Genomic DNA, 7,681 nt, shown 5'->3' on the forward strand with positions numbered 1-7,681 from the left:
ATATATATATATATATATATATATATATACACATCCTTGTCTATCAGTGTCACCACAGTTTGTATTACGAGTTACAACTTCAAAGTTCAAGCAACTTGTTCATTAACAAAGTTGTACGTTTCCTATGATATTGGGTCAGGGTTTTGAAATTGTCTTTAATATTCAAGTGAAGGATTTCCAACATTTCGTTGAAACTTCCACAATTAAACTGATAGCCCAAAATAATCTCGAGTGATTATTAAGTAATTTCAGAATTCAGTTTGAACATGTAAGTGTATTAACTTGTCACTATTGGAGTTTGATATTTTCCTATTATTATTAATATATATATGTTTTGTATTTTTATCACCAGTTTGTCATACGAAATTTGTAAAATTTTTTGTTTACTATCTTATATAATTTATTTGTATCGAAAGATCTGTTGGAAAAAACATAGAACAAGAACATTGTTTTAAATATTTTAAGATACAGGCCCTCAAACATCAATAGAAACAAATACTATCTCAACTTCACCTATGATTTTGGGCATATAGGGGGATGGGAAATACCTGACTTTATTTAGCTTTTTGAAAGGTAGATGTCTTGGGCTTAAAGACTGATTTGGTTTCATCAAGTTTTCACTTTCCCATGTTTAGAGAAAAGGTAAAGGAAAAAGTTAACTGATAAATGAGTAAATATAATGAACTCAGGTTTATTTACATTTACCGAGCTTCATATTTACAGTAAATATAACTCGGAATCAGAGAAGTTATTTCCCACTAGAAGAGCAAAATTGTGTAATAACTTATGTTAAGTACTTCACAAATTGTATTTTATTGTTGTGTCATTAGTTAAGAAATTGTATTAGTAATGTTTTTTTTTTCTGAGGACATTTCATTAAATGAAACTTTAAGTGGATATGTCACTCAAGCTTTAAACGCAGAGATCTGCTTTTAGTCAGTAGTAAAATTAATAAAATTTTAAGCAAAAGAAGTAACTGTACAAATCACTAGTTTGGTCTTGGAACACTGTGTACAGTATTGGTCTCCTTATCAAAGAAAGGATAATTAGGATGATTTTAATCACAGAAGGTATAGGTTAAGACCTTAAGCTTTTGTTAAAGTATTTTAGGATTTTTAAGTTGAAATTGTATTGGTCATGTTTTGTACAAGTCTCATCAGCTTACAGTTTTCAAGCTATCGTGCACGTCTATGGATTAGATCCTGTTAGAACTGAAGGGAAGTTATTTTATTGAAGTTTACAAGATGACATACAGGGCATAAAGGATAAAGGCCTTTAACTTATTTGTGGTATTTTCTGAAGACAATAGAATGAGAAGATTCAAATTTGAAGATTTGTAAAATACATCTAGGTTAGGCTTCAAATAAGACAGCTTTTATTTTCTAACATAGTGATTGGATTATGGATTGAGTTACTGTTGGCAATAGTAGAAACAAGCACTTAACAAAAATTTGGAGTAAAATTAGTGTTTCTGGAAAAGTAAGGGTGGGTTTAAAATACTACTTTCACAAGAGTGGGTATTCAAGGACAATTTTGAAGAGTACTCTGGTTTCTTCTTCAAATATGTTCAAAAGTGTTTTGGAGGCATCATTTGTGTAAAAATGTTAATGTTTTAGAATGCTAAGCTTTTGGTTATATTTTAATGATCGCTAATGTTAATTTGAAAATTTTTATGAAGTTTAAGATAACGGTGTATGTAAGTAACGTTTGTCACTGTTGCTGAAGAAAAGGAAAGATTGTTATGGATAATGTCATATATAACTTCTTACTGTCAGTGACAAGTGGCCAGTTAACTTCAGAGTAATTAAGTAAGATTAAACAGAATTTTTATATTGCAGTAAATTAGGGAATTACATACTATTTAACTAAGATTTTCAGATTTCACTTTAGGTCCTGAGGGTAATTAAGAGTTTCACCTTGATAAGTGTTAAGGTATAACAACTTTTCATTATTACTGATGTAAGTTTTATCAGTGTCATTATTGCCAGAACTATTTTGATCATACATGCCATTGTTTCATCATCAAACTCCTAACTAATTGATTTTTGTACTATCTTTTTTTTATTATTATTATTATTATTACCATGACTTTTTAAGGTCAAAATCTTATTGTTTTATTTTAATAATTGTATTGTAACTTGTTACATTACACCTTGCATTTTTGTTTTGAAATATGGAAATAATTGATGTTTATTCTACACATTTCTGAAATGTTTCACTGCAGTTGCTAAATACCTTTCTCTGTATGATTTCTTATAACACCAGAAATTGAAATTGTGGCATTACTTTAAATGTATTTTAACCAACTTTGGTTAATCTGTTTATACACAGTTTTGTTCCACAGATAGGATTGCTCTCTGATGTACTTTTCAGTGACCATAATAAAGGACAACATGGTTGTTTTGTCTGATCAGAGAAGTAACAAGATATTGAAGTTGGCTGCAGTTTCGCTTCAAGAACTAATAGTATGTACCCAAGGTTTTATTTCTTAAACTTTTTTTGTTCATTTTTAGTGTAAATAAACTGCTATTATGCAAAACATGATAGGCTGGCACAGTATTTCCAGACTATTGAATATATACCATGTTTTCATTTAAATGTTAACAATTATTTACAAAATCATGGAGTCATTTTTTGCTGTCAAATAAGTTCATATAATTTACATTACTTGTAAATATAATTCTAATTTCATTGCTTATACCTCACAAAATGACAACATCTCTTCCACTGTGTCAGCTTACAAGATATAAAAAAAATATTAATAGGTAGGGGTTACATTTATTGTTAATGTTATTGTGCTTCAAAAAACAATGTTTTCTTTAAACGTAGTATAGAAATGTATAGTATAGACTGTGATAGCTGCTTATAATGCCCTATTTTATAGAAACCTTGTTTGATAACCTTAAAACTTTATAACTAAATTGATAGCAGCTAGATTGGATACTCTTAGGTTAACAGCATACAAAACAATTTAAAATTACCTCATTTGAAAGCTTACAAGTAATTTTAACAGGAAAGTTAACTTGAAACTGGATAATCTGATGTTGTTAGGTAACTTGGCAAAAAAATTGCCAGTGAATTTTATTTCAAGAATCATATAGACAATGAACATGAAATCAATATTAAAACAGTGGTTTTCAAACTGTGTGACACAGCAGGTTGCTAGGGGTGTGGCAAGAGTTTTACCAAATGAAGAATTGTTAAGAACATAAAAAAGAATTACAAAAACAAAATTGCATGTGGCAGCAGGAGTGTCATGCAAATCGAAGGTAAGTGGGTTAGGGTATCATCAGTGAAAAAAGTTTGGAAATTACTGCATTAAAAGAATAAGGCCAATAATACAAGTGTAAAATAACTATTAATGTTTTGTATGAAGTGTTTATTTAAATCATTTCAAATCAAATTCATTAAATAAATTCTTGAAAAATTTGAAACTTCAGTTAAAAAATATCCAAATATGTATACTAAGTGTAATGCTTATAATTTGTGAGCTCTCCAATGATTGAATAGTCATTATTAAATCATTTAGAAAAAAATTCTTCATTTAAACTATAAAATAAACATTCTGTTGAGAAACACAGTTTGCTCCCAAAAATCATAATGATGATGATCTAATAAAAAAAAAAAATTCTGCATTAACATTTCAGTGACAACATCAAAAAATTGACATGTTATTCTTTTAAAAAATGTCCCCTTTTAATTCTAGTTTTGATTTGAACTGTAACCCAGTCATCATGAGGTAGTGAGACTATGATTACTCATCATTTTGTTAAATACTAAAAATTATCAGATGTGTAACCAGAGCTGGGGAAATAGATTTAGAACTTTGATTTTGACTTCATGATATTACATTACTAATTAATCTTTATTATTTTATAGGTTAATGGTGAGTCTTCAGGTGTTCAGGAGAGAATACTTTTTTAACAGGTTTGTTGCATACACAAAAGGACAAAGGTTTATAAAACAGATAGTTTGCTCACTCTTTGAGTTTATTTATTTATGTATTTTGTGTTCATTTTATCCCAAAAATTTTGATGAGAAAATCTGTGTGTTTTTTAAACTTCAGAAAAAAATTTCAGCTTCCCTTGGGCAATGCAAAAGAAATCCTAAACTTATATATTTCACTTCTCTGCAGAAGCTTCCTCATTTTGTAAAAGAGAATAGAACATAGTAGGTTTTTAAATTGTTTAAACAGAAGTTGTTTGATAATGGTAAAGGAGACATTTCTTATAAATATGTTAGTTAGGTTTGTGTGTTTTCATTAATTGTTTCCTTAACTCTCTCCAGACCACATCCTTCTCACAGTGGACATATTTAACCAAATTATATGAAACTTAGTAAAATCTTACTAAAGAGTATTTAGTTATAGCTTGTAAAATAATATTTGATTAATTTTGTTACAAGTTAGATTATTCAAATTTCAATCACGGGTGTGTGATCATTCTCAAATATTCTTCCTTACTGTATAAGCTGTAACTTGCAATAAAATAACACTTATAATCAGTAAGTAAATTCAGATTTTCCTTATGAGACACTATTTTGATAAAACACTGAAAATATTAATACTTCCTATAATTCATACAAAGTATGACTAAAACTGAAAGTTTTATTAGTATTCTATAACTTGACCAGTCACAATGGTTTCAGGTCAGGCTAGGTAACAATATGTTTGCTAAAAATATTCTTGATTGAGATGAACTTATTTCCAGTAAGTGTTATTCATTTTCAATAAATAATAAGTTAATTTACTTATCTTTATTGTTTTATGAGATAAAGTTCATTGTAATATTCACTGAGTAAGGATTTGAGTTATTGGAATGTTTTGCTGTTGCCTCCCTTACTCTCTAAATCCAACTATGTTTACCTGAGATTTTGATATATAAGAAAATTTCTGAAGCTTTCAAAAAATATCTAACATGAACATCTTTTCAGGAAGTAAAAGTAGCCTAAGGAACTTCAAAGAAACTTTCCAGATCTAAACTTCTTACCAAATTACATTGTTCTTCTCTGCAACAACACAATGGTATTTAAAATATGCCTTTAGCTATTTTCATAGTTGATTTTCATTAGTAGTTGTTCACATTGCATTTTGAGAGATCATAAAAGGGTGTGAATGAGAAGCTGTACTAATATATTAAGAGAAGGAAAACCACATGAGAAATGAAACCTTGAGAGTTATATTCTCAACAGATAATAATCTCTTAGCAAGTGTGCTTTGTGATGGATAGAAAAATTCTAAAAAAATCTAAGTGCATTGTCTATAGGTAAGGCTCCTCAGAGCTGTGCAGAAATGCAAATTTTAAATTATTTTTTTATTTTTCTATCTATCTATATATATAAATATATATATATATATATATCAATTCTATATATATATTTTTGAGTAAAACCTTGTTGAAATAGTTAATCATTATTTGTTCTTAAATTTTGAAAGTTGATATGTAGGTCTTATACCTACTCAACTATGTGAACACTTATTGTTTCTACTACCCCAACACACTTTTATGACAAGCTTTGAATGTTTGGATTGTTACACCCCTTTTGGAGAAGGAATGGAATCCTGTATACGTGGTCGTACGTACGTAGGTGTAAATATTATCAATAATCATTTGGAGTATGTGGTAAGTAACTGCTGCATCATTATTTTGGCCATCAGCAAGATTTGAATCAAGGACCAGTACAACATACCTATCATGGGATACAATCACCATTCATTCCACAAATGCCTGTTACTTGTGCACATTGTAACTTTAACTATCAAGTTAATACTTGACACTAGTGGTAGGTGGTAATGTCACTTGTTCCCTTGATATTAGTGTCATCCAGTTATTGTGAGTAGCGTTTATTTCAATAATTTAGAATTTGGTTAAAGAGGAGGAGAGGTATGGTGACTGAATTGAATATGCTTTCCACATAAAATTTACCAATTCAAAACGTTTTATTCATGACTCAGGATAATGTACAGTAAAAAATTAGAAAGGCTAACATTCACGAAAGGCTTGATGCTGGCTCGGCTGATCCTGGAGACAGATAAAAATGCATTATCTTTGTTTGTATTACTTCTAAAAAATGGGTAAAAGTTTATTTACAGATACTGATTAGACACAAAGAAAACAATTTCAAACCAAATTGTTCTTGCAGTAAACATCAGTTTAATATATTCAAATGATACTTGTTTATTCACACATGCACATTTTAGGTATTAACACATTAAAATGCATTTGAACAATGAAATTAATGATAAAAACTATTTCAGATTGATGCATAGTGAATTGTATTTAAAAGTTTGACTAAACAATCTGATAGCTCCACTGTAAGTATTGTTTTGAATAGTAAGTCTTCTTCAGATCTAATATAAAAGAAAATGCTTGTGAAACATAGAGATTTTATTACAAAGTGCACACTTAAGTAAGTTTTCTCATATTCTATTCTATTCTATCAAGTCACGCTACATTAATTTTCATTTATTACACCAAATCAAGTTATAACTACAGTGTACATATATATTATAATCATTGCAAAGTTCTCAGATATCGCATGAAAAATGAGTTCCGAACAAAATCTGAAATAAAACAAAAACATTTCTATATCATTCTAAAGATCCAACCTTATTTTAATTTTTTAAAGTTATACAAACAAACTTCCTGCCAACTGATTTTGATTGTTAGAATTATTGACACTGCTTTTTCTTGTTTATGTGTTGTTGTTTTGCACTTTTACTAAATATTTTTACTCTGCTGAACCTGATCATTTTGTAAACCCAACCAGCTACATGATGGACGGGTTATTGAATAAATGTCATAGTTTTGGCTCAAACATTTCTTAACCCATTGACTGCTGCTTTGCCGTATAGGATACGGTCTGCCTCTAGCAGTTGAATGTGAGTGTGTTGTATACATTGTACGGCTCACAAAAAGTCCACACGCATTTAAAGCAGCTACAGCCAAAGGGTTAAAATGAAAGACTACAGTAGATCTGGGTTTAATTCACAAAATGATTCCTTTTAATAAAATGAAAAATGAGCTAATAAAAATTATTTGACACATTTACTGTTTGCAAATATGGTAATTCACTTTGGATAATTTTATATTTGGCAAATATGATTATTGTAAATACTTAGTTTTTCTGTTATATATATATCATCTTAACTACAATGACAACGTTTTTCCCTTCTGCCAAGAAGACAGGTATTGTCAGATATCAATTATTGGTGTACAATTCTTTGTTTCCCTGGGTCTTGAATTCAAACATATTAGTCATAGAGTTCTGTATAATAACCCAGTGTAGAATCTAATTAGAAGGACTTGAAATAGGTCTGGTCAGATCCTGCATAGATATGCCTGAAAAGTATATTCCTGTAAGACAGGTCATCAAACTGAACTTTAGCTGGAACAGTATTCACCATCAGTTATTTTGTGAAGCCTGTCAAAGTTTATTCCATCATCACTTAACTCATGATATCACAGTTTATTCCACCATCATTTAGTATATGAGACCTTTCAAAGTCTTTTTCCACTACAAGTTAACTTATGAGGCTTGTTATATTACACCATCAGTTAGTTTGTAAGACCTGTCAAAGCTATTCCATCAACAGTTAACTTGTTGGACCTTTCAAAGTCTATTCCACCATCAGTTAGTTTGTAAGACCTGTCAAAGCTATTCCATCAACAGTTAACTAGTT

The 7,681-nt window shown here is 29.4% G+C and overlaps 1 long non-coding RNA gene across 2 annotated transcripts in view; it reads left to right on the forward strand.

Moving 5' to 3' along the window:
* LOC106459316 overlaps nt 1-7,681 on the forward strand; it is a 23,331-nt gene that overhangs the window by 1,102 nt on the left and 14,548 nt on the right. The window contains exons 2-3 of one of the 2 annotated variants that reach the window (XR_001290824.2): nt 2,345-2,465; nt 3,880-3,927. This is a non-coding gene — a long non-coding RNA (uncharacterized LOC106459316). Of the gene's footprint in view, nt 1-2,331; nt 2,466-3,879; nt 3,928-7,681 lie in introns of both variants that reach the window. The other variant, XR_002610551.1, reaches the window with a different exon arrangement.

The sequence above is a fragment of the Limulus polyphemus genome, unplaced genomic scaffold (genome assembly GCF_000517525.1).
Source record: "Limulus polyphemus unplaced genomic scaffold, Limulus_polyphemus-2.1.2 Scaffold591, whole genome shotgun sequence".
Lineage (NCBI taxonomy): Eukaryota > Metazoa > Arthropoda > Merostomata > Xiphosura > Limulidae > Limulus > Limulus polyphemus.